The sequence below is a fragment of the Pezoporus wallicus genome, unplaced genomic scaffold (genome assembly GCF_028554395.1).
Source record: "Pezoporus wallicus isolate ANWC-B61680 ecotype Strahan unplaced genomic scaffold, APGP_CSIRO_Pwel_v1 contig_3847, whole genome shotgun sequence".
Taxonomy (NCBI): Eukaryota; Metazoa; Chordata; class Aves; order Psittaciformes; family Psittacidae; genus Pezoporus; species Pezoporus wallicus.
In genome coordinates, this window is record NW_026639842.1 from 1,244,646 (window position 1) to 1,271,150 (window position 26,505).

General features: G+C 39.1%; 1 protein-coding gene across 5 annotated transcripts in view; it reads right to left on the minus strand.

Moving 5' to 3' along the window:
- The window catches only part of ZMYND11 (zinc finger MYND-type containing 11), a 107,928-nt gene extending 81,651 nt beyond the window's left edge, over nucleotides 1-26,277 (minus strand). For 2 of the 5 annotated variants that reach the window (XM_057416530.1, XM_057416528.1), the window contains exon 1: nucleotides 26,046-26,275. The gene's annotated coding sequence lies outside the window, so the exon portion shown is untranslated. Of the gene's footprint in view, nucleotides 1-24,593; nucleotides 24,615-26,045 lie in introns of those variants that run through there. The other 3 variants (XM_057416529.1, XM_057416526.1, XM_057416527.1) reach the window with 3 other exon arrangements.
- Between the last annotated feature and the right edge of the window lie 228 nt (nucleotides 26,278-26,505).

The window sequence follows — 26,505 nt, forward strand, 5'->3', positions numbered from 1 at the left end:
ACTATGGACCAAGCTAATACCCATGAAAAATGAGCACAAGAAAAACAAAACTATTCCCCAGTAAAAAATGGCAGCAGAGGATATGAGAAGGGATGTTATTCCTCTCCTTTATTGCTGCTCATCTAACAGAAGAAATGCTGGAAAAAAGGAACTTCAACATTTGTAATGGAAAAAGAAAAAGACAATGCTGCCTTGCCACGTAAAAAAGGAAAGAAAGAGTTAGAAAAGAAGGTGCATGAGCAAAATAGGAGCTCACTGCTTCCACAGCTCTGTCTAGAGCCCTAGGACATACAAACCCTTCTGTAGGTGATCTTTTAGTTTAGTTTGTTTTACAGGTCCTTACAAAATATAATTTTCTAATTGAATTAAGGCCAGGATTTCTTCTAAAACAACCAGAAAAAAATCTTACTGCTTTGGTAACCTCTCTCTCAATCCTCTCTATACATATTATCAGAAAAGACCTCAAAAACTGTTTAATCCAAAGACAATTTTACTCAACTATTCTCCAAAGAGGAATAAAAATGTATTGGAACTCAGCTAATACACAACATCTACCTTAAGCAAATATATTACTTAAATTTCCTTTCAAAATGCATTCTAATGCATAGATAACATCAAAAGACTAATGAATCTCACCTAAAAATCTCAAGTATAGACAGCCTTCTAAAGAAACCTTTTCTTAATTTAATAGATTTTCTGTACACAATAGAGATGAGTCCAAGAATCTACCAATTAATTTAATATTTCTAATGTAGAAATATTTAGATAGCACGCCTGTGTCTGGAAGGAGAAGGGAACAGCTCTCCTTGGTTTTACAGGAAAAATATGTAATACATTAGCCATAAATTAGCAAGATACTTTGAGTAGTAACCATGAAAAATCAACCTTAATATAAAAGTGGAATTATTCAGAAATATATTCATTTTAGATCCTGACCTTCTGGCTACCACTGCAGCAGCATACAATTAACACTCTTCTGAGGCTCCCACAATGTATATTCAAAGTGGGGTTTTATGACTAAGTGACATGTGAAACGATGCAAGGGAACTCTTCGAAGTACTGAACACTAACAAAACATTGAAATGTTTGTGTGCCATGTTTGCACACAAATATTCTGCATAAGCAATGCCGAGCTAAACATCACCAAGATAAATCTTTAAAGGCGGTGAATTTGGACAAACATTACTGGCTCTGCATTAAAAAGTATAACAGAATGGCAGAAGTCTGCTAACAAAGTAATGTTTTAGCATCAAGGTTTGTCCTAAGGGAGGACAGAGAATATTTTTACGACTCATAAAATGCTAGTGTCAGAAAGGTAGGTGTAGTTTTGATAGTTATCCATTGCTTGAGGTGGATCGTAGTACAGTGGGAGCTGGGGTCACATTTCACGGTATGTAAGTATGTACCAGTGCTATTAAACATGCTAAGATTAATTTTTTTTAAAGCCCAAATAATTTTAATTTTAATAACTCAATTACATTATTGCCAAACACCCAACATAAAGAGATTAACAACTGTGAATGTGTATGTAGGTTCTTCTGTACAAGCACTTATGGACCATTGCAGATACACAACTCAAAACAACTATTTGTAAGGTCACTGGCTTCGTATTTGCAATCTTTATCTGAGTTAAAATAGGAACTTTTGATATTTGTATTACAGAGGTGTGATTCACCAGGGCACTTGACTAACACATGGGCTAGTTAAAGATCAGTTAAAGAGCTTATGAACTCTTCAATACTTCAAATATGTTGTTAAAGGCAAAAACATAAATGGGCTTAATGTGAAACATTTTAAACTCAAAAGATGGCAATTCTTATGATGGCACTTTAAGAAAGCAGTGGAAATAGCATAAGGCAGTTTTGAATTACACCAGGACAGAAGGTGGCATGTCCAAACCATTCTGAGAGAGAAGGAGATGGTTGGGAGATGCCCACCACCACCACACAAGAGCATAACAACAAACATGAAAAGAAATGCTCATATTACATGTGCCTGGTGAAGAAAAGGCCTCACAAGGACAGGGCCTAAGATGGAGAGCTCTCCTTGGGCAGGTCTCCACAAGAGGGGGAGTGCAAAATGCTTTCATTGCTGACAGCATGGCATGACTGTCCTCAAAAAGCAGCATGATGATTGGGATGGTAACATGAGCTGCACACAGGTAGAAGCTAGCAGATGATATACTCTATGGTATGACTCAGACCAATTCCAAGAGAAAACATTACCCTCCACTGCTGCACCAGGCAGCTTATGGCCATAAGCCAGTTCCACTACAAAATCCCACAGTTCAGACCATAAATCTATGTATTTGACCAATACACTCATTACTGGATTTGCCACAGGATACAGAGCTAGCTCTAAGTTACTGAGCACTACCCAAACCCCAGAAAAGTATTTTATTTCCAAGCGCATAGATAACCCTTCATGAAAAGATACTAAGACTGGATGACTGAGTAGCTCGTTTTCCCTAGTGTAGTTCCTAGTATCCTAAAGAAGCTGGATTTTTTTGTTAGATCTTTCAAAGATCTTCAAAACCCTGCCCATAATTAAAGCAGGGGGAGCTGAGTCTTTCAAAGGTCAAAGAGCTTGCCCCAGATCTGTAAATAGCAAAGACTAATCTCCAGGCTCCATCTCTCTTCCTGCTCTTCCCTTACTCTACTGTCATGAATCATATAATCCTGCACCAGAACTTTATCCAAGGAATTACAGAAATTATTTTAAAAGACTTCATGTGGGAAAAATACATGAATCAAAAGTTTTGGTATGAATTCTAAAGAATTTGATTTTAGGAAAAGTAAAGTTTCAGTTCAGTTCTCAGCTCCAGTTATATTCTCTCTCCTAATAATCAAGAAACTAATTTCGAAACAACCAAGATGAATAAAAACTCTTTTCAGTAGAGCAGCAAAGCAGGTAGATGGATATCTTAAAGATCCATGTTGGACGTTTCACATCTCATCACTACCTACAGCCCTCCAGTCTCAATCCCACAAGAGTCAAGAGCTTTTATGAATAAGCATGTTCTGGAAGAGATGCTGGATTAAGTGGCTGGATAAACAGGCAGATAAAATGGTAGAGAAATACAAAATGCCAAACATCCATTTACCACATGTATCAGTGCAGGAGCTTGCAATAATGTTTATGCAGATAAGAAAAAACAAAAAGAAAGCTATGTAAATAGTTTGGTTCTATTATTTATTGTAGGATTTTGGCTCTGTAAATGTAAATCAAATACACATGTACAGCCCTGCCAAATAAATAGATTATATTTGATATCTATACATTAATATATTCAAGTAAACCAGCCTACGGAACAAATCTAGTCATAATTCAGTCAAGAATCTGTACAGAACCATACTATTAAATTTCTGTGGTATGTGAAGAACAAAAGTTTAAGCAATAAATTTCTTCAAATCATATCAAAGCAAAATGACTGCAGACTCCTAAAGCAATGCTACTAATTTCTCATTGTTGCAGCTTAAGAATGTAGCCACATCACATAAATTGCTTCTCCCTCATGTAGTATCTTTAATTCACTCAGTTCAAGAAAAAAATAAAAATCTAAAGTGTATTACAAAGAGACTGCACTTTTATAGCAAAGGAGGTAGCAGACGGTGAAACAAGAAATAATATAATGGCATGAAGAATTATATGCATTTTTCATTGGACTTACTTATATGATAAATACACAACTGTACAAAAAATTGAGACACTCAATTTTTCATCTTGAAAGAAAAAAAAATGCTTGGCATAGAGTAACTACCTGGAAAACACTGAAAATGGATTTCTGGAATTACTAAAAATGGATTTTTTAGTAATTCTGAAAGGGATTGAAGTCGACAGTAACAGCTAAAATGTAACTCACATTATGAAATGCCTTCCTAACAATTTTGAGATGTTACAAGGTGCAGATCTACTTTAATTACAAATAGGTTGAAGATACTCAAAATCCTACACGAGATGCATTATCACTAGGAAAATTTGCAAATGAAATTCAGCTTTGCCTTTCCTAAATCTCATCCAGGAGGTGTAGTGGAATTCATGATTTTTTCTCTTCCAATTAAAAAAAGTCAGACGACTTCTACTGAAGTAGATATTTTTCTGCAAGTCTTGATTTTTAAAAAGAAAGAACAAGGGAAACATCAAGGGCACTTAATTTCCTTCAGGTAATTCATCACGGTGATACAATTTTTGTATTCTCAGTTCTATGATGCCTCCAACATTCATGACCTGCTTGCTGCTGTTTGACTTAGCCACAGTACCAGAGTACTGCTGTGCTGACTTCAGTTATTCTACTCATTTTCCCACACCAAGAGCCTCGTCAGTTGTTCAGTTGATTTGCTATAAATTTTCATGGAATACAGACCACCCCTCTAACATCCTCAGCATTTCTTGTTATCCTTGTTTCCTGCAGTTGTGGGAAAGGGATACAGGACATTTCATTTGTGCTTGGCCTGATTTTCTTGGTGTTTCTTACTTCCTTTTATTTCGCATTTGCCAGCATATCAAAAAGCCCACTTTTTTCTTTAAAGCATACCAATGAATACATTTCAAATATTTTTTAAATGACCCAAAATTGGTTAGAAGGTTTAGTGCATATAGCGAACAGGAAAATGATAATTATAAGGAATAAAAAATAAAACTGATTTGTGGTTTTACAGCTAATACCTATCAAAAAGCAAGCAACAGAAATACATATTGGGAAGAAATTTGATTATTTAAAAATGTAATACTTCTTTTTATCAGGAATGGTTTAGCTGCTGTCTCAAGTAAGCTTCATGAGTAAATGTGGAAAGTAATTATACTGTCTCCATTTATTCATTTCTTTTTAATCACTGTTTTTAATAACTTAAAATCTTAAGTAGAAAGTTTTCTTCTGTCTACTTTTTCTTATTGTTTTGCTTTAGAAAAGGAAAAGCTTGTGTAAAATCTGTCCAACTATTGAGAAAGAATTAAAAAAGACTGCTTGACCTGATAAGCACTCTAGAAGAATCTGCTAAAAGTCTAAGAGATAGAAAACCTAAGCTGCAGGAAGACTGCACTGACTATTTTGGTACTAAGTGTCCTGTCTCATGTGCCACTCCTGTTTTAAGCAGAAATGACAATCCATGGCCAGTTGCTGTCAGCCAGCTTCAACAGTATAGCAATGCATTTGTTTAAGAAGGTCTGTCTCGCAGGTATGTCCAAGTTCAACTCCTGGCAGTGTTACAGACTTGCTGCAACACCAGGAAAGTTTCTTAAACTCATTTAAAAAAAGATATCATATCTATATTATTTAGCAGTTCATAAAGTCTTAATTTTTCTAAAATGGAAAAACCCCACCAACATTCTGATTAAAGTACTGTCTAGTCATTCATGAAAGATGAGTATTCAGATCCAACTGAAGAAGCCATCCCTTGTTTAATTACACTAAGAAAGAAACCCCAAACGGGTGTTTACAGGTGTAGGGCTCATGCTCTATAGCACAGGCACCCTCTGTGCTGAAGTCTAAAACCTGGCAGTTTCTGGACAAACAACAATATTCAGCTCTCTAGAAGTTTTAAGGGCAGTTCCAGATTTTATCACAGTGAATGCCTCAGTTCCCCGACGACAACAGAATTTCTGATGTCATGACAAAAAGAATGAGCAATGAGCAAACATAAATCAACATGTGTTTCAGCCTTCCCAGAAAAGTGATATCCACTCTGAGTGAAGGAATAGTAGTAGAATACTGGTAGACAATTGCTAGCAAGATTTGCTGTCTCTTGGTGAACATTTTAAGGAAGACTTTTCTCTTGAGGAAGATGATGCTGCTACTTGCATCATTCTTTCACAATTTCAAAGTAACATTAATTTAGTTACTAAGTTCAAAATTTGCTAGTTTAATGTAGTACTTCCTTTAATCTGAAAATCATAGTAGCGTTTTCCATGATTTCTAAGGCTCAAGCACAATATTATGCTACTACATCAACTTGAAGTTTCATCCATTTTTACAGAACCATTAAACAATACAGTGTATTATATCTGCTTGCTCTTTACTTTCGCACTTGCCATCATTTTCATCAAAACCACTTTCTCTCCATCCATTGCTCCATCCAATAAATATAACAGACATTATTTATTTCTTGCTTCTATTTTTCTATTGTTCTAGTGCTAAAAGCATTGGCATATTATCTTTGCTTCTGGTCTAAGAAGCAGAACTGTCCTCAGAATAAAACTGAAGTGTTTGATTTAGCAAGCATTATAATGTACGTATAGAAAATATATAATATAGCAAAGTGCTGTTACTGCTGTTTTACAGGGTGGGAATCATGCCACAAAGTATACTCAAAATCTGTTACAAGCACAAAAGTGAGACACCATGTCTTACAAATCATTTTACTGAGCAATTACTCTCACCTGCTCCACAAAGAGCTGCTGAAGCCAGTGGTGGCCAGTGCCCAGCTCCTGAATCACTCCTGCTCAAAGTATTTCAGGTGTGCTTCCCATGAGGCTGCCAGTCATGTATCTGGCAGCAGGGCAATGCTGATGCAGCAGCGGCTGAACAAATCTGAATTATTGGATTTGGAAGAAACAAGTCAACAAGGGTTGCTGAAGCAAATGTCACCCTAGTACTCAATGCTGAGACAAGTCCCAGGCTGCATTTCAGGAGCCCTCAGCTCTCTGAAGCTTATAGTATGGCGGTTTTGGCTCTTATTCAGATAGGAATTCTAATGTGTAATCCATAGGGTAGTATTTGCCATATAATATGTGGCCATATTTGACCTATACAGTAAACACTGAAGAGCAGCCATGATATGACATGCATCTAATATAGACATCATGACAGGTTCTTCTATCTGAAGTGCTAAAGATTACAAACTACAAGCCTAGCTTCCAATCTGCCATGTCATAGAATCATAGAATAGTTACGGTTGGAAAGGACCTTAAGATCATCAAGTTTCAATCCCCCTGCCACAGGCAGGAACACCTCACACTAAACCATGTCACCCAAGCCTCTGTCCAACACGGCCTTGAACACCACCAGGGATGGAGCATTCACAACCTCCCTGGGCAACCCATTCCAGTGCCTCACCACCCTCACAGTAAAGAACTTCTTTTCTCACATCTAACCTGAACTTCCCCTGTTTAAGTTTTAATCCATTACCCCTTGTCGTGTCACTACAGTGCCTCATGAAGAGTCCCTCCCCAGCACCCCTATAGGCCCCCTTCAGATACTGGAAGGCTGCTATGAGGTCTCCACACAGCCTTCTCCTCTCCAGGCCGAACAGCCCCAACTTTCTCAGCGTATCTTCATACAAGAGGTGCCCCAGCCCTCCTCTGGACTTGCTCCATTCACACAGACCAGCTGCATACAATCATCCCATGGCAAAATTGGCCTGTGGCTTAAGTGGCTTTTTACTCTCTTCCATAGGGATTGATCAAAGACACATTTACTGAATTCCTTGAGTATGACATGAAGCTACTCAAACACATGGAATACTCATGGGCTGAGGATGGAGGAGGTAGCAGCAGTTTCAGCTTCTCTGTTGAACACTAGAGAAATGTCAACATTTAATTCACAACAAATCTAAATCCTAGATTAAAAGACTGTAAAGAAGAGTAATAAGGGTTATATATTTTTACTGACTCAACAAACAGACCTTCACGTTTCAATTAGCTGCCTTCCCATCTAACATACCTGTAAGGCCCCCCAAATATAGGTTCTTTCCCTAAATCAAGCTCTGACTACAAAGACCGAGCGTGCTATGAGGAATCTTGGCTATCTTTTACTTTGAGGACAACACGAGGTAACCTGGGTCTTCCCTGGGGAGCCTTTTTTTTAAGCCAAAGAGAAGCAATCCTAAGGAGAAATGTGTCCTAAGCCTGAGGGCTCTCAAGGTAGGTGTTGGATAACTGAATCCTTGGAGGAAATGGCCTTTGGAATCAGAAACAAACCTCAGCTGAGCAAGTTACAGGAATTAATTTAAGGGAGACAGATCACATGTCTCTTCTGCTTGAAAAGCTTACAATAATCCACTCTAAGTGAAGAGGTAGAGAAAAGCAAATGAGCTTGGCCAAGAGCTGCCGTAGTACCTACAGCATACACAACCAACATGGCCCAGTGTCCCTCCTCTACAGTCAATTTTGAGAAAACAAGGATAGAAGAGCGGTAAGTACTCCGTGGTGAGCAGCAGCTGGATAAAGTGGCTAGTGTTTTTTTCTGCAAGCCATCCTGGCTGAGGATCTTGTAGCCTTGAATGTTTTTATGCTCAGAGCACTGCGTAAGATTTACCTTCTTTTTTTTTTTTCCCCATTTTACAGTTGGGGAGCCAATACACAAAACACTGTCTGAACAGCCCAGAGGAGGTACCCAACTACAGCACCACGATTACCAGTGTGTGCAATTTCACAAGTCTGACAAGTGGCTTTTAGCCTCTGCCCCCAGTGAAATCAAAATAATTACATCCAGCAACTAACACTATCCAGGCTATTCTGCTGTGTACAGTCCTGGGCACCTTCAGTCAGCTTACAGCTCAGTGCATTATTTTCGTGACTTTATGCAAAACAGAAATAGCCTCCATCGCAAATATCTACTATAGACAAAAATAACATGAGCACATTAAGCTGCTTTTGCTTGTCACCTCTGATGAACTTCATACGGCAACCAGACCAAAAGCCCCTGCTGAGCCCTCAGAGCTGAACATGAAATGGAAATATCACAAAAAAATGCTGCCAGCATCCCAGAGCATGACTCACACTGCTTAAGTACCAAATCATTACATTTAGATGATTCTTGTCTGGATATTTTGTACGGATAGATCAAGCACCCTGACTACATTTGCTGAAGAAAGCAGACAGAGAGCTAGGGCTCCTAACTTGGTACGGTCTCCTCCTGTGCTGGTTAACTTCAGGCAAGTCACTGTGTATCTCTGTATTATGATTTTCAAATGCAAAACTAATTACACTAATCCTCTCTCTGCAGCACTTAAACATCTATGGATGAAAAGAATTATCCTAAGAACTATTTATTAGAGCAAGAACCACTATACTATGTGGAAAACCAAGGCCAAGTCTCTTCCGTCAGTCTATCCTTCTTGACAGGTATGTACTCTAAGTTCAGAAACTACTACAAAATACTATTTATAATTGATAGACCTTCCTGAGCAGAGTAAAATGGGGAATTGGTAACGGAAAATCACTGAAACAATACAGAGAATGCTGTTAATTGTCCAAAGGGACAGATTTTCAAAGATGTCTGAAGACAGAGATGAGGTCCATACGTGGTGCGATTTTCAGAACATGTATTCAAAGACCCACTAAAACTGATGGCAGCTAAGTAGTGTAGCTTTCCCTGCAACTTCAATCACTTTAATTATTGAAAATCTGACCCCAAATAAGCAATAAACAAACTAAAAGGACATTGTTTAATGATAATTGTATGACTATTGTGGAAAACTTTTTTAGACAGAAATGTGACTTTCAAATTGCAGTTTAGCAATTCATAAATGCTAATGAAATCCTGTGCTGTCTGCCCTGTGATAATTTTTTCCTATTAAAAGCTTGTTCTTTTTTTTTTTCACCTAAAAAGCACTTCACTAGTCTAAACACATTCGTTTTCCAAAGTTTAAATTTATAGTTAAAATGAAAGGTTGCTTACCAGTAATCAGAATTGAGACATGAATTCTTCATGTATATTCAAAGTAATAAGCTACATATATTTTATTTCACTTAAGACTAGTCTTGTATCTTTGTAATCAGTAAGTATAAAAGGTACGGACTGACTGTGCCAGTTCCAGTTTCCTCCCAGCCATAGATACAAAATTCAGGGAACTTCCAAAAATTCCAAGGGAGAGCAAAGTAATGAAAAGGAAAACATAAAAGTGAGCATATATAAAGGCTATTGGCAAATCATCTCCTCTTCTCTTTTTGAGTGACAGTGCACAAGTATAGTTTATCATACTAAGTACCCAAGGTCCTGGAGTCTTTTGTTCAAACCACTCTAGCACTTCTTTACCAATATATAGGTTTGAGTAATGTTACAGCAGATGGTGAAGGTAGGGATGAAGCTCCATACAGCATCATCTCCAGTATCTCAATTATTTAATAACCTTGTGTGCTCTGGAGAAGTGCTCTCTGGTAACAGCAGATTCATCTTAGCAGTCTGATAGCACATTTTGACAGAGTCTCCAACTGACTTCAACAGCCTATGCAGAAATGGCTGAACTGTTAAACCCTTCAGAAAACACACACGTAGCCTGAAGCATTTGAATGTGCGAATACAGAAGCAGACAACCCCCGTCATAGAAGTATAAAAACCAAATTCTGTTAAAGCAGAATACCAGAAATAAATTTTTGATATTAAATAAACCCCACTGATTAAAAAGTGTAATTCTACCATGACTTGAGGCAGAAAATGAAGGTCACTGTCCTGGTTTCAGCTGTAAAGGTTATTTTTCTCCTTCCCCATAGCTGGTGCAGTGCTGTGTTTTGGCTTTAGTCTGAGAACAATGCTGATCATACGTGGATGTGTTAGTTGTTGCCAAAGTAGCGCTTACCCTGATGAAGGACTTTTCAGTCTCTCATGTTCTGCCAGTGATGATGGGCATGGGAAGCAGGAGGGAGCAGAGAGAGGACACCTGACCCACACTAGCCAAAGGGGTATTCCATACCACAGTATGTCATACCCAGTATATAAACTGGGGGGAGTCACCATGAAGGCCCAGATCGCTGCTCTGGTCGGGCTGTGCATTGGCTGGGAGGTGATGAGCAATTGTATTGTGCATCACTTGTGTTTATTGTTTTCTTTTCCTTTCCCCTTTTAGCTTTATATTCTCTCCCCTTGTTATTTCCCTTACCATTATTATTATTAGATGTAGTAGTAGCAGTGGTTTTGTATTATACCTTAGTTATTGGACTGTTCTTATCTCAATCCATGGGGTTTATATTCTTTTGATTCTCCTCCCCATCCTGCCTGGAGGGGGAGAAAAGGGGAGAAGTGAGCAAGCAGCTGCGTGGTTCTGGGTTACCAGCTGGGCTTAAACCACAACAGTCATTCATAAGAACATATGTACTTCCTGCAAAAGCCTCTGAAGAAGTGGCCTTGATGAAAGCAGTAGTAGTAAACATTGAGCCCAAGACCTTAATGAGGCTAAGTGAGAGTTCACACTCTTTTAGCCTTAAGCAGATATTTCATAACAACTTTAATAAATGATACAGAAGGGGGGAAAAAATTGGTGTGAAACAACATGGATTTTATTCCCAGAATGCATGGCATGTGGGTGATGGATGGCTTTCCTCGTTGAGTATTCCTGCTTTTTTCCATAAAAAAGAGCCCACACATGACAAAAAAAGAGCCAACTCAACAGTGCTAAATGGGTAAGCTCCTTGTCTGCCCCACAGCACTGAAATATGGGTTTTCAACCCTTTCACTTATACACAACAGGCTAGCTGCTACAAGGACTCATGACAGCATTTTCAGTTGGCTTGATCCAGGAGAAATCACTAAAATCATTTAAGATGGGTTACACAGGAGCTAAAGGAGGTCAGAATAAGTGATGAGTGTAGTTCTGCCAGATAAGAGCTTAAAGATTTGGAACTACTGTGTATCTGTGACCTAAAGTGAAAACTATTTTAGTTTAAATTATTTCCAAAAAATCAATGCCAGGACAGATAGCCCCCAAAACATTAAAGGGACCAAAATAAAAAATAAAAAGGACCACAACTTTCAACAGTACATCACTGTCCTAAATCTCTGTTGCGTAAGTGTATATCATGTTATTTACTACTGTAATTAGCAAATGAAGTCATATAAAAGCAACTACAAACAATAGGAAACACCAATGTTAATATGCAAATACCAAGATATTTTCAAAATCATTTTTTCCATTTCCAGAAAAATAAAACAAAAAACCCCAAACCTTCTTCCTGTGAACAATCTGTTCGAGTATGATTTCACCCACAAGTACTATTTAAACATATTTTTCTTGAAAGCATTTCCAGAATGAAAACTGTTTAAAACTTTTATCCATGTGCTTCTAATATCTGTGTCAGATGGGGTACATCTGGGGTGTGGATGAAGCGTCTCTAAGCAGACTTAAGTATTTTTGGAATAACAGTGGGACAGTTCTTGTAAATATTAGACTGCTATGGTTATCCAGTTGTCTAATACTGGATTATTTTGAACTCTCTGGAAATCCATTCCAGGTTAATACTGGCTATGAATATCAATCAGTTCTGAGGATAAGCTTGCAGCTTTAAAGCTGATATTTCTATAGAACAACTCTCCACAACAGGATGTGGCTTAGGTTCTTTTTTTTTCACCTACCTGCTACTCTACAGCAACACACAGCAAGTTCTTCCTACTGTAGTTTAAGCAGAATCCTCAGAGACTGAGTCGTAAATGAAAAATGTGCCTTTGTATGTAGAAGAGGAATATTTCTGCGCCAGCAGATGATTGCCACATGCAGATCTGTGTTTGCCTAAGTCCTACTGACATGTATACACACCACCACATAAATTTACTCCCCCTCCCTTCTTGATACACATGTAAAACCTATGCCAAATAACCCTGTAAATATACATACAGCTTTAACTACAATATAAACAGATATTACTTATCCTACCAGTGACTTCTATCCATTCCTGCTGCACAATACATCATATGTTTAACAGTACACACTACTCAGCAACTTAACCCATGTTGTACCAGCTTTTGCAGGAGTGTCTTCTAGAAAGCATTCTTGAATTTCACTTCATCCCCTATTTCATTTCTCATCCCTCCCAGATCTATTTAGTTTTCTCACCTCTCTCCTTTGTCTCCATCACCCCTTTGCTGCATTCTTTTACACTTGCACTTCATGGATTTCACTTTGTTTTTCATAAACACTGAAAACCTACCTCTTTTATGAATGCTATTACTAAATCTGCCACTTGATATTTTTTCTGTACTGCATCATACCACACTAGATTTATTCATGCACAAATTCTAAATGCAATTTGGAGCAGGGATTTTTGTAACATTTTATCCTGTGCTGTTATTTTGTAAACTGCCAAGTACATATACATTACTATGCAAATAAACAACAGTAACAAAATCCAGATGAAAGTTTACAGAAATGTAGGTAGTCACAATGTAATTACCCAAACTGGAACTTGGCCAGGACCAGACAGCAAGCAGCCTTACTCTTGTGGAAAGTGCCAACGGATCACACGAATGCCTTGGATGAGTCAAAATCATAACTACATACATATACACTTTCAATGAAATTTCCAAACATAGTACACCATCATCTATCACGTTTTAATTATCCAGTATACCTGTCAAGGGTGCTAGAGTCTCATTAGCAAGCACCTTCTTAGGGTTACCTCCCATTGCAGCTTATTGTAGCCCAAGATGCAGGAAGTGAAGGTCGTCATTTAAATTCAAGACAACGCGATTGTGAAGCAGCACATTCTGCCTGAGATGTGGGGCTCTCGCAACAACAGCTAACCGGCAGCTAGCCACCGAGTCCAGCAGCTCAGTTAATTTCATTAACATAGTGGAACCAGGAAGAAATGCTCAAAAACGGGGCTCTAAGTTCAAACTGTCAAGAGCTCTTTTGTTTCTTACATTTAGTAACCTTAGATGTGAAAAGGTTTGATACGCATTGTAATACTGTACTTCATTTATTTGTTTGATATTCGTCTCGCCACCACACCCACCAGGATGGACCAAACTCAACAGACACTTGTTAACTCCCTTGTACAGGGGGGCTTCAGCCTAATTCACCCGCAGCTAAACACCCTTTCCTTTGACAACTCCTAAACTGTACTTCAGCCACCCAAAACCTTTGCCAAGAGGCATCTTCAACTCCTGAAAAAAACAACACGTACGTTGCATTAACACTGACTTACGGCTTTTATTAGCACGCAACTCTCATCCTCCTTTGCCATGCAGCTGGGTTTCAGCACCATTTTTAATTTAACCTTGCAGAGTTGCATTCCATGACTGCAATTCCTGTTTACTGGTAAAGAAATACACAGTGTGGACACAGCATATCTGTCTGAGTTTGCAGCCTGTTCAGTGCTCTTCCAAAAGACAGAGACCAAAAGTATCACATCCCTATTTAACCTGCCTTTGCCCACTGAGGACTTACTCAGCAATGGGATAGCATTCATAAAACCTTTAATAAAATTCCTCCTCTAGAGTTGGACTCCTCATGTATATACACCATGATGTGTTACTTAAAGAAAGGAATCACATCCCTGACTGCCCAGATGAAAGTATAAAAAAATATAGACTAATATAATAAGAGGAGCTATTAAAATAGCCTAGTGAAATGAGTGAATAATTTGCTTATTAAGAAAACACTGCAAGTAAGATGAACAACTGACCCCTACCTCTGTTCACAGTCTCTCTGCTGAAGGTATAGTTCGCACTGAGAGGTACTTAACATGTTCATATCCGCTCATTTGACAAAGCTTTCAGTGTACATCAGGAAAGCACAAGGAAATAAGCCAAGGGATCCAGATGCAGACAGAGAGAATGAACATCTCTGGATTCTGAGCTTTCATTTAATGAGAGGGAAATATGGTTCCCATCTCCATATGAAACATGATCTTCTTGTTCCACCTGCATTCAGACAGACTAAAACATACCTCAGAAAAGCATGAACTTTCCTTTTCATCTCTGTAGGGAAATAACTGAAAAGTATGCAATGGGTGACCCTTTAAAAATCACTGCTGCCAATTGCATTACTGCCAAAGAATTTACCATCTTTTTTATAAAAGATACTTGCCTATTGCATACTAAGAAGAGGTTTATTTCACTGTGAGTAGCTCCTTCTCAGAAAATACAGGACACTTAAGAGCATCACAACAATCTTTTCCTCTGCTTTTCACTGCCACACAATAGCTGCTGCCACATTTATTTCTCTTTTTATACATGCAGATGACTGGGCTTTTACTATTGCATCACTTACAGTCTAGAAAATTAATTTCCTACTGCTTAAAATCTAAAATACAGACCTTTCCTACCTTTCTAAATGATTATACTTAAAATTAAAGAATAAGCCATTTTTACAATTCTTTTTTTATTTCAGAAAGTTATTTGGGGTTGCAATTTTAAAATGTGGTTTTCATTTTCATGCTCACAAACTACTGTTATGAAAATGTTTAATAACAAGCTGCTGCCTACTTAGATGACTTAATGTTGCAAAACTCTGTATTTAAAAGCAAAAGAACTGCCAAAGTAGATCAAAATCAGATTCTTCCTTTGTTATGATGTGATTTTTTTTCTTGAAAGAATAGTAAGACCATGAATTCACATTGTGTTTTATACTGTCTGTAAGTTAACTGGGGTGTTTACAGCTTTTTTTTTTTTTGAGTGACATTTAGTAGCCATTAACCCAAAATATGTTACTGAACTCCTTAAGTGTCCAATAGGTAGATGACCTAGCTGCAGTGTGATTAAATAATCTAACTGCTAGATCAATGAATGCAGCATGACTTAAAATGGCTGCAAGCTTCTCCAAGCTTAAGATTAGAGATCCAAAAAAAGGTTTCTTTTTATTTTACATTTCAAAGAAAATGTAACCATTAATAAAAAAAAAAAAAAAAAAAAAAACCATGTTTTCCTGACAGAAATAATACTGTTCTAATATATGATTACACCATATATTTTTATTGTGAAAGATCTGACTACATTTTGCCATTCTCACACTGAATAACCTCATTCAAGGAAAAAGCAGTCTCTGCTCAAGAAACACAATGGTGCTAGGATCTGGTCCAAAGTGAACTGTTATCTCACGTGTGAAGATAATGAATGTTAATTTAAAATAATGTTCTCTCAACTCCTTTTTTTTTTTTCCCATATAATCAATCAGGCCTGAAAATGTGTGCATGCGCTCTTGTTCTCGCACGCTCCCTCTCCCTCTGTCACTCATCCATAAACAATTACATTACATATTCTCATTCCAACATATTCAGGAGAAAATTTTCTGCAGGTGTAAACTAATATTGCTCCAATGAAGTCAACGGTGCTGCAGTAAATTATGTTAGCAGATACTGGTCCTCTCTCACACATACTGTGACTTGTGTACCTCGACTTTCACTTAATGCACACTTCATGCCAAACTCTCCCTTTCTTCCTTTCATATGTGCATCTCCCAGCTCTTACTTGCACTCAACAGACAACCGCTATGGCCTTTCATTAACTTGCCCCTCAAGGTCTTTTATCTCCATCAAATATTGTGCAGACAGGCAGGTATACATGGCCTTTTCCTGCAACTAGAGGAAGGAGCTCTCGATAAAAGCTAGAAGAGAAAGAGCACTGCAGTGGGAGGCTGCAAGGCATTCAGATTGGACAGAACAGGCTTGACCTAAAAAGGAGTAGCTTTTAACATTATTAGCAAAAATGTTCAGTTCTTACAGTAAAGAGAATTTTAAACATTCCAAAATGGAATAAATAAAACATCTATATGTGTAAAAGCAAAAACCATGACCTAAATTATTATTTGGGAACTAGTATGGAAAAAATGCATTCTATAGCCTTCTACATCAGAAAACTGGCTGATTTGGGGCACCTTTTAGGACACAATTGAGATTGGCAACAGCTGGAGACAAGACTCTGGATTACATGACATGCACTTTGATCAAGAAAGGCAATACTCATGTAAGAAGAGCCAAGAGGAAATTTGGATGCCATTTCTCCGCACTGGCCCAGGAAACACGCTAACTGCTTATCCACTAACTTGGCAGAGCAAACCACGTTGTGCATCTAGGCTCCTTGGTGCACCTGTACTTACAGCATCTGTGCCACCAATTAGCTTTAGCTGGTATTTCTCAATTTGTCTGTGCCACTACAAGAGACAAAAATTATTCCATTTTATTGAAAGCTATATGTCTTTGGAAATCAGTGCTACAAATTAGGCTTATACCTTGATGACTTGTAAATGGCTCACTTCTATTAAATTTTTCAAACTACTGAGAAAAAGAATGTGGATTAGAAAACCTAATAAAACTGGCATCTGGACATACATGACTGTATACATCTATATTTCCTAATATATACATTTATATAAATACATCTGTATTTCCTAAAAGGTGCAAGTTGAATAACAAGAGGAGATCTCATGTCTGGAATCAGAAAGGTTAGGAGTATGCTTCCAATTAGGAAGTTTTAGAAAGAAACCTTCTGGGAGCCTGTGGGGTGGAAAATGCACAGGGAAAGGAAGAATCTCTTTCTTACAACAAGTATTTCCTATAATTGTATTTACTTCAGGTCAGTGTAAGAAGAAGACAACAAAACTGAAAAATACAACTACACATGGAGTGTTCATGTTTATTCCTTACCACTACTGCCTGTTTGAAATGCTTCCTGGTGTGCATAAGCACTCTCCTTCAAAAACATATGTCAGTTAAAGTTTTATATTTTTATTCTTTTTTTAACAAACAAGATTTTAATATGGCATCTTTTAAACAACCTGACACTACATTCTAGTATGACCAATCAGAGATCAGACACTGTGAGTTACCAATGAGCAAAGTGTACATCCCCTCCACACATCTTGCCAACAGGAAGGCCAGTTTTCAGAAAGCTATTTGAAAAAAATTAAAAAAACTCCTTTTTTGTTGAGAAAATATTAGTGTCAACCCTAAATGACTCAGTGTGCTGTATTATCTTCTAATGTCAGCTTACACCATGACGCCTGACACTGGAACATCCAGCTTCTTGAGAATAGGTTCATGCTGTTGGTTCTTAGGGACATCCTAAAGTCCCAACTATAACTATATGAAGCTAAAAATGGTGCCAGTCTGGTTCTTGTGATAATGACTAATAACAATTCTTAGCCTTTAATTAATACAGAAAGGAAAAAATAGATGAACTGCGTAAAAAAGAACAGAAGCATAAGGTGAGGAGAACACCACTCTTTCTGAATTCTTTGCTGTGTGAAGCAAGAAGAATTGCATAGGTTTTGCAGGTAAATGCTAATGAACAGGAGACATGGCAAATTTCAGAATTTATGGGGTTTTAATTTAGGTTCTGTGATTTAAAAAAATACAATAAAATCATGCGATTACTAAACCTGCTTTCACATACATGATTTTCATAATTTTGAAGCTATGTTAAAATCCTCAGTTTCCTGGCATACCAGTCTCCTAGCTTTTCTAATGTAAGAATAAACCTTTCTTCTCATAGGCTTTTCTGGTCAGAATTAGTTAAGCATTTCTTCTTTACCAGTTTTCTTTATTTCTACTTAAGGCTTTCTATAACATGCAGGATTTAAGATATACAGAAAACATCAGAAGTCACTAATAGAAAAATGTTATCCATGTTTCCTCTGTTCTTTTTCTAGATACTGTAAATTCCTTCGAAGACTAATGTACACGTAGCAAAAGTGCTTTCATTGCAATGAGAACAATCATCAATGTATAATCTAGCATCTGCAGAAATAACAATGGTCATATTGTTGATATTCAAATGACATGAAAAATGCCTATTTGCATTGCATACTCCAGTAGAAGAATCAAAAACATAACATTACATAAAATTACATAGGCAAAACAAATTGCAATTGTGTTTCTCCTTGAATACTGGAGTTGTATTTAAAGTTTTGATTTTTGAAAATATTCTATGAAAATAAACTTGGTTCACCAGTATGCTCCAAGGCCTATGGATCTTTATGCTTGTGAGAAACAAGTGCTTATATGATCAAGGTCTCCATCATTATATTAATATCAATCTATTTTTAACAATGAATTTTCTGCAGTGAACATCATCAATTTTCATCAATGAACAATCAGCGGCCTGTGATTATATTTTATGAACTAGCAATTCTTTTGGTTTGATTTTGTACAATTTTGAGCCTGAATCTTAAATAATTGGTTGGGGAGAGGGGATTATGCATAAACACTAGGTTTAAGCTTGTCTCTAAAGTCAGTGACAGCTCAGGAAATACTGATCACAAAATTAACAACCAAGCAAAAGGAAAACTGGAGAAACAAAACCCCCTCCATTTTGGGATAAAATTCCCACTTTAATTTATGCATACGAACACACACACTGCAATGTTATGCAAGGCACAGACTATCTCCTTCTTCAGAAGTTTTCTTTTACTGGCAGTGACACCAAGAAAATAGTAATAAGGCACAAACAGCCAGTGCAGACTTGGCTGTGACTTGGTTTCTGACTTGAGAAGCATCTGTAATTGTAAACAGGTATCTCTAGTACAAGATCCTCTCTTACTGAATGCACAAATGTTGTGTGAGACTTAATAGAAAATGATGATAGCGTGCTAAGAAAGATAAAGTTCTCTTATCTCTCAGATCTTGTCAAAGATTTGTTGAGCAATAAACATATCTTAAATCCTTTTCATTTATTTTTCACTGCATATTATTTCTAGCTACTCTGGGATTCTGCTAATCATTTTCTCTCAACTCCATTTTGTTTCACTTCATTGCTTTTCCAAAAGGTTCCAATAAAACCTAACACTGAAAGATAAGAATCACTCTGCTAAAATTAGTGAACTAAGTACCATATCCCATGAGTCACTGCATGCGACTCCCATCCACCTATCTTTAAAAGACCAGATAATAATGCCATGCTGTAAGTGCACAGGATCAAAGTACAAATACCCACTTTCCAAAACGCTGCTTTTGAGTACTACACCTACTAGCAGACTCCTACGGTCTGTAACCAAAACATTAGTTAAGCTAGCTGCATTAAAATCTTATATTTCAATATAAGGCAAGTTGGTTTCATATTCATTTTTAGCATAATAACAAAGCAAAAGAAAATGAAGCATAGGAGAAATGAGAGGTGAACGGCAATATGTTTAACTCTTTTTTTTTTTTTTTTAAATTACTAGATCTCAAAATCAATAAAATCCTATCAAGGGCAAAAATGAAGTTACACACTGAGACCAGTTCTTTGCATGCAAAAAACCACAATTTCCAAAGAAAGGGTGAATGGGGTGATACCAGTATTTTTTGTAGGGATGCCTGACTTCATTTTTAACCAGTAAGTGGATTTTAGCACTTCATATTTCACTGTCTCTGGACTAAAAGTATTTGTTAAGAATTTGCTTTATATCATACTACAACTGATAGCTGTATGAACAGACAAAACATTAATTCACAATTTTTTATTCTGCAGCTATTTAATCTTGGAATTTCGCACTAAATATAAAGGTATACACAAAGACATTCTGACTGCTGGTACACCAGTAACAATTTTTATTTAATCTTTTTGTGATTTTGAAATTAAAAATTTTATAGTCCTGCCATTTTAACTAATAATGCACTTTAAACTTGAATTACATCTCTATATTTTCATAGCAGAAACTTCTGCACTGTAGTGAAACAGAAAATGAGAGACTGGAAAAAATCAAAACCAGTCTTCTTGTGCAAAAACTTTCAGTAACTACACTTCAGATTTATCTACGTGGTACAGCTACAGGATCAGGCTCTGACAGGATATTACCAAAGCTGGCTGACCTAGAATTAGACGCCATGAGTTTTAACTTGGGTTCATGGACATGTCACAGTGTATCACCACTGTGCCCGCCGTTGCATGCCCACAAGACTGAAAGACTGAAAGGAAAAGAAACAGAAGAGAAACATAACAAGTATGAATGAAATCTCACTGAAACATAAGGAAAAAATCAGCCTCTAGCACTGCTTATGATTTGAGTTAGTTCACCCTTTAATAACTTGTGTATTTGAAGAACTTGATTGCAGCCATGTTACATCAAAAAGCATTTCAAGCTAACTGTGCGTGTTAGCTCGACTCCAGGCACTCAGTGAAACAGTACAGCTGGAACAAGTAGCGTATTTACTCCTTTTGAAACAAAAATAATGCTGAAAATCCATTACACAGTTATGTGTCTAGTTTTACCCCTAAAAAATAACATTCTTCATATAATTCAATATTCACAGCTTATTTAAAAATAAATAAATAATAAGACAAAGCTCAGGCCTGCTCATTTAATTTGATGGCAGACATCAGTTGAAAATGGTGATAAAGGCTATGTTATAAAGGCCAGAATTTCAAATACAGAAAAAAAATCTGCTTGACCCAGCCCTGGTGTCACAGGGAGATGCATAGAGAGAGGCCTCTGAAATTAGGGAGCTCCACGTGCCACAGGAGTTCACCCGTTCAGGCTAGAAACCACTGTGTTTATCATACTGTACAGAGCCGCTCTTGTGTCTATCAATCTACTTCCAGTTACCTCCACTACAGCCAGGAACTAAAGGGGTTTTTGAGAAATGTTATTTTCCACCATTTAAAGACAAATTTGAGCACTTCAAGAAAAAGGTTTCCACACCTGTTTCGCATTTTGCACAGATGATGAGATACTCTTTTTACCACTACTGAATTTGCATTGTTTAACTGCACTGAAAATCACTGAGAACTTTTTTTATGAATGTAAGAGTTAACTTATTAAAAAATTCCTGCAAGATGGAATCATTACCTCACCTTATAAACCTATTTTGCAGGCCATATTCTCCCAACTCGCAGATTAATCCTTAGAACAATAACCCAATTATGAGCTAAATTTACATTCAAATGACCAAAAATCATCCAGAACCTGACAAGAACAAACTCTGTTTACAACATTTAGCACAAGCAACACTGACAGACTAAAATGTATGAGCTATGTAACAGATGATGTATGTGCCACTGCCCAGCTACCAAGGCCACCATGCTCCAAGTACTACACAAGCACTACAGGAGTGTTCATCCCATCCCAAGACTAAAAGAACACAACAACAACTAATACAAAAAACCACGCTGCAGATAAAGAACATAATCTGACATGAGCTCCCCAACAATCAGTGCAAGAAGGATGGCTAAAGAAAGTCCCATGATATGGAAGTAAAAGCATAACAGCAGTGGTCAGGATTTGAAAGAAATTTGAAAGAATTGCTCCGACAATTCTGACCTAACTCTTGCAAAAACAAAAAAAAAAAACAAAAAAAACCCCAAAATTTAACCTCATTCAGGAAAATAAACTCTTGTATACATCTGGGCAGTATATTTAAACAACTCAGCATTTTATGAACCAAGGTCATCACTGGTGTGAGCCACACATACTTTGGATATATTAATTCTGTTTATAGTTTGACTTAGCATTTCTAACAACCTACATTACAGATAAAATAGTTGTTTTACCAACATTTATGCCACTCTAGAGCTAGCTAAATACTCATTTAAGAAGAAAAACAGAATTTTACTGAGGACATCTTCATCATCACCCTGTCCCTCTTTCAGAACTTTTATCCTAGACAGATTCACTGCCTCAAGTCCTTACACACTTCCAGAGCTAAATGTTCTTAAAGATTATGGAAGGTAGCAAATATAAAATCCAGTTATACAGGTACGTCCCAATTTGTGAACTTCAGTTGACTGAATTTGGGTACTCAATTCCAAAACAAGTCTCCTAGTACCAGATTTTCCCAATTCTCAAATCGTATGAAATTAGACCATTTTCTAACAGACTAGACAATGCAGACACTTATGAAGAGGTTTAGATGTCTAAAATGAAGAAAAAACATCTTCAACTGTTGGCTTTTATCTATTTCTTTTTTAAGTACTTAATCTTAATTTAGAGACTGCAGATAGCACAGTTCAGTGGTCCTCAAGCTCACCAGTAGAAATGCACAACACTCTAGATGTAGCCTAAGCCACTTCAAAGTGAGTCTGAGGCCAAATTCATTGTCCACCTTATTGTTATCTTCTCCAGGAGCACCACCTAGTAGGTTGCATTCATGTGCAAAGTAGAAATGCTGAGCACACGTCACAGCCTTTCACCATCTCATTTGCTCTTGAGATGATGTCAGGCTGAAAGGATGATCCAAGGTCTTCCCCTGCAGAAGCCTTATGTCTTTCCTAGAGTCCCTTCCACTCTTTGCTACGAAGCTCAGGCAGGAGCCCCAGGCAACCTGAACATTAGCTGCATACAAACTGCCTACTACCCATGAATAAGTATGGTCACACAGCACCAGATTACTGCAAAAGAGCAAAAGTAATGCTAGCAGTCACATATAGCATGCACAGCAGTTACAGTCATGAAATTCTTGTTACTTGTGTAGTCTTCAATTGCTCCTGAAGAGTTGAGAAGTATCACTGTGACTCACATGAGGGCTAAAACCATTAAGAATTTAAGTTCATGATGCACAAACTTGATTTTTTTTAAAGTTTATATTTAAAAATAATAGCTATAAGTGCTTGCTTAGATTAAAAAAAAAAATAATAATAAAAATACACCTGTTTAACTGGTATGGAGGGCAACTGCTTGTTAAATTAGTGCTACAAAAGCTCCAAAACTTGGAAGAGCATATTCTAGCACACCACCAAAGTCTTAAGACCCCCACCCAACATCCACACACTCACAATGCCCCTTACATAGCTGACATCATTGTTAGGTAATTTCCATCACTCTACCCAGCTCATGAGACGGAGTGGAAGAGTCATTTTTTTTCACTCAGCCCATTGGTGTTGAACACAGTACCCAAGTATGACTTGCAGATGCTGCTTCTTGACAGCAGAGCATAGCATGATGAACAAAGTAATCGACACAGTAACTTTTTTTTTCCCACTCATTAAAACTAAACTCACCATCAGAAGGATAAATGCTCTCTGTTACACTAGCACATGAACCATTCACTTCTCCATACAAATAGATGAACAAAACAGAGAGGGTTTGTTTAGGCATGGAAAAGCTTACATTAAACATAAATCTATGCTGGGAATTATTTTGCGTGTACCTTCAGTTTTATACAAAGCAGCAGTCAGCAAATGGTCCTTTCCTAAGGACCTTCTGCGGTGCACACAGAATGGTTGATAATCAAAAAACTGTAAAAAAATTGAAAATACGTGGAGAGATGCCTGGTCCTTCACGTTGAGAAATGAGGGACTAGAAAACGTCAAGGGACTGCAACCTGAACCACAAACATTTCCATTCCACTCTTCCAGCCTCCCGACACCTGTCTCAGTGGTCACTCCTGAAGAATTAAACAATTTCTTACAAAGAACAGCAACACAAGTGCAAAAATATCAGCATATCTAGGACAGGAAAGCATTTTCAACTTTTGGTCCTTTCCACTGCAGTAAGATCTTCTCAAAACTACAACAAATAGTATTACTCTTATGATACAGAGACTGTGTCAGATGATTTCCAAGTGTTAAAATGCCAAATTATAGTTATAAAATTAACCACCACCAAATTGAATAATTTTTCACCCCTCTTCCTCTTCTCAAGCCACCCCTGCTCTAGGCTTTGTAAAGTTCTGTTTGCCACGCTTACAGAAGTCAAAAACTAAATTCCCAAACAAAGCCTGGTCTTTTCAGGGTAAGCCCCAAAAGACACACAAAGTTTTCCCAAGTCCCTAACAGTTGTATTTGACAGGTGGCCTGTTCCCACGGAACACACACGGAAGGTCAGGAAAGTATACTAAAGCTCCCCATCATCCTTACCATAGGAAACCCCACACCTACGTTTGCACCCTTTCCTCATAAAAGAAAGGAGACACATAGGCCTCTGAACAACAGGCAAGGTAAAGGAAGAAGGAAAACACCTTACAGAGTGAATCGAGGGGCATGCTGTGGAGACAGGGTTTCAGGGACACACACACACAACCCTCACAAAACCCACCACAAGCAAACTCCTCCGCAGTTCACATTCTCCCCACATTCGACCGCCGAGCCCGGCGGGGCTTCGGAAAGGCCCCTTCTGCAGGGCGGGCGAGGGAGCTGTTCCCGGAGCGCTCGGGAGGGCCCCGGCCCGCACGCCCCTCGCCGCCCCGGGAGAAGGAGAGTGGGGAAATGGGCCCCTTTCCTCCACCGCCCTACCCCGGAGCAGACAGGGAAGGCGAGGAAGCCCCACAGGGCTATGCCGGGGACGAGGCGTTCCGCCAGCAAGGCAATCCGGGAAACCAGGGGCCCCCGTCTCCAGCTTGCCCTCTCGGCAGAGCCGGGCGGTGAGACCGTCCCCGCCGCGGAGGTGGTGCAGCCCGCCCGCAGCCGCCCGGAGGGGGGGGGGAGGAGGGCCGGGACTCTTAAGTTCACCCCTTTCCCCGTCCTCTGCTGTGCCCTCCCTTTGGGGAAGAGGAGCCATGGCCTCTCTCCCGCCGCGGCCGGCATGCGGGGGCCCGACGTCTCTCTCTGTGGAGCCTCGGCGCTGTCGAGCAGCTGCCATTACTCGGGCCAAGCTCCCTCCTCCAAGCAGACACCCCCCACCCCAGCGAAGAAATGGGAGAGGCGGGGGGCTGTGTGAGAGAAACGAAACGGGGTGGGAAGAAGTGGGGAGCAAAGCAGTAGCCCCGCGTGTGGGTAACGAGCGAGGCTGCGGGGGGTGCCGGGGCTGAGGCCGGGCTGCGCCACACCCCGCTCGGCCTCCCTCTCACGCGAGTCCCGGGCTCCCCCACTCCCTGCAGGCCTGCGCGGAGCGCTAGAAACAGCGGTTCTGTTGTGCGCCCCTCTCCCCACCCCACCTCCTCCCGCCCCGACCCCGGGGCTAACTGCGACTCGGTGCGGAGGGAGCGGGGGGTCCGCCGCTACCTCCCAGCCGAAATCCGGCTGAAGGTGTGGAAAGGTGTAGGGACAAAAATAATCGCCGTTAATAATCACACGCGCTCCGCCGCCGTCCCCTTCTCCTCCTCGGTTTCCAAGCGGGCTGGCAGATAATCCTGCCCACTCCGAAAAATGAAATAATACTAATAATAAAAAATCCCGCCCTCCTCTATCTCTCTCCCCCCCCCCCCCCCCCCCCGCAAACCCCACACATTTTATTATGAAGTATAATTGCTCCCCCCTCCCCATATGGCACCCCGCGGGGCAGGATTGCCCCCTCCCCTGGTGCCCAGCCCTTCCCCTGTCCCCTCTCCCCCATCTCCTTGGAACAGTGTGTACATGATTTTGTAGTTTTTTTAAGGCGCCATGTTTATAATCCTCCATCATATTAAAAAAAAATCCACCCAGCATGAGACACGGCGTCTCTCGCACCCCAAAGCCAGGGAGGCAGACACAGAAATATCCACAGGGCTGTAAATTCATCCCCCCTCCCGCACACACACCCCTCCTCCCCAGACTTAAAAGTCTCTCTCACCTTGTGCTGCTGGCGCTGCTTCTGCTGCTGCAGGGGGGGAGAAGTTAAGCCAGGGGAAACTTTTCAATCCCTTCCCCAGGCCGCTGCTGCCTCCTCCTTCCACATATTTTTCCCCTCAGAGTTTTATTGTGTCTGAATTTTCTCTCTCTCTCTCCTCTTCTGTCTGTCCACAGTTCAGGTTTCTGGGGTAAACAGGGTTTAGGATGGTGCTAGGGATATTTGGGAGAAGGAGAACTCTAGTGGTGTCTTCTGGAGTTGCTGTTTGTTTCTTTTATTATTTTTTTTTTAATAATACATTTGAAACGGATCTTTATTATACATGTATTTTATCACACGCTTAGGTCTGGACCTTCTTGTTGCAGGGGAAAATGGACCGCTTATCTGGCCCTGATACATGCAAATTCCTCCCATCGTGAAGTCCAACTTGGAGAAATTCTGGATAATGTTTTTGAAAGTAGAT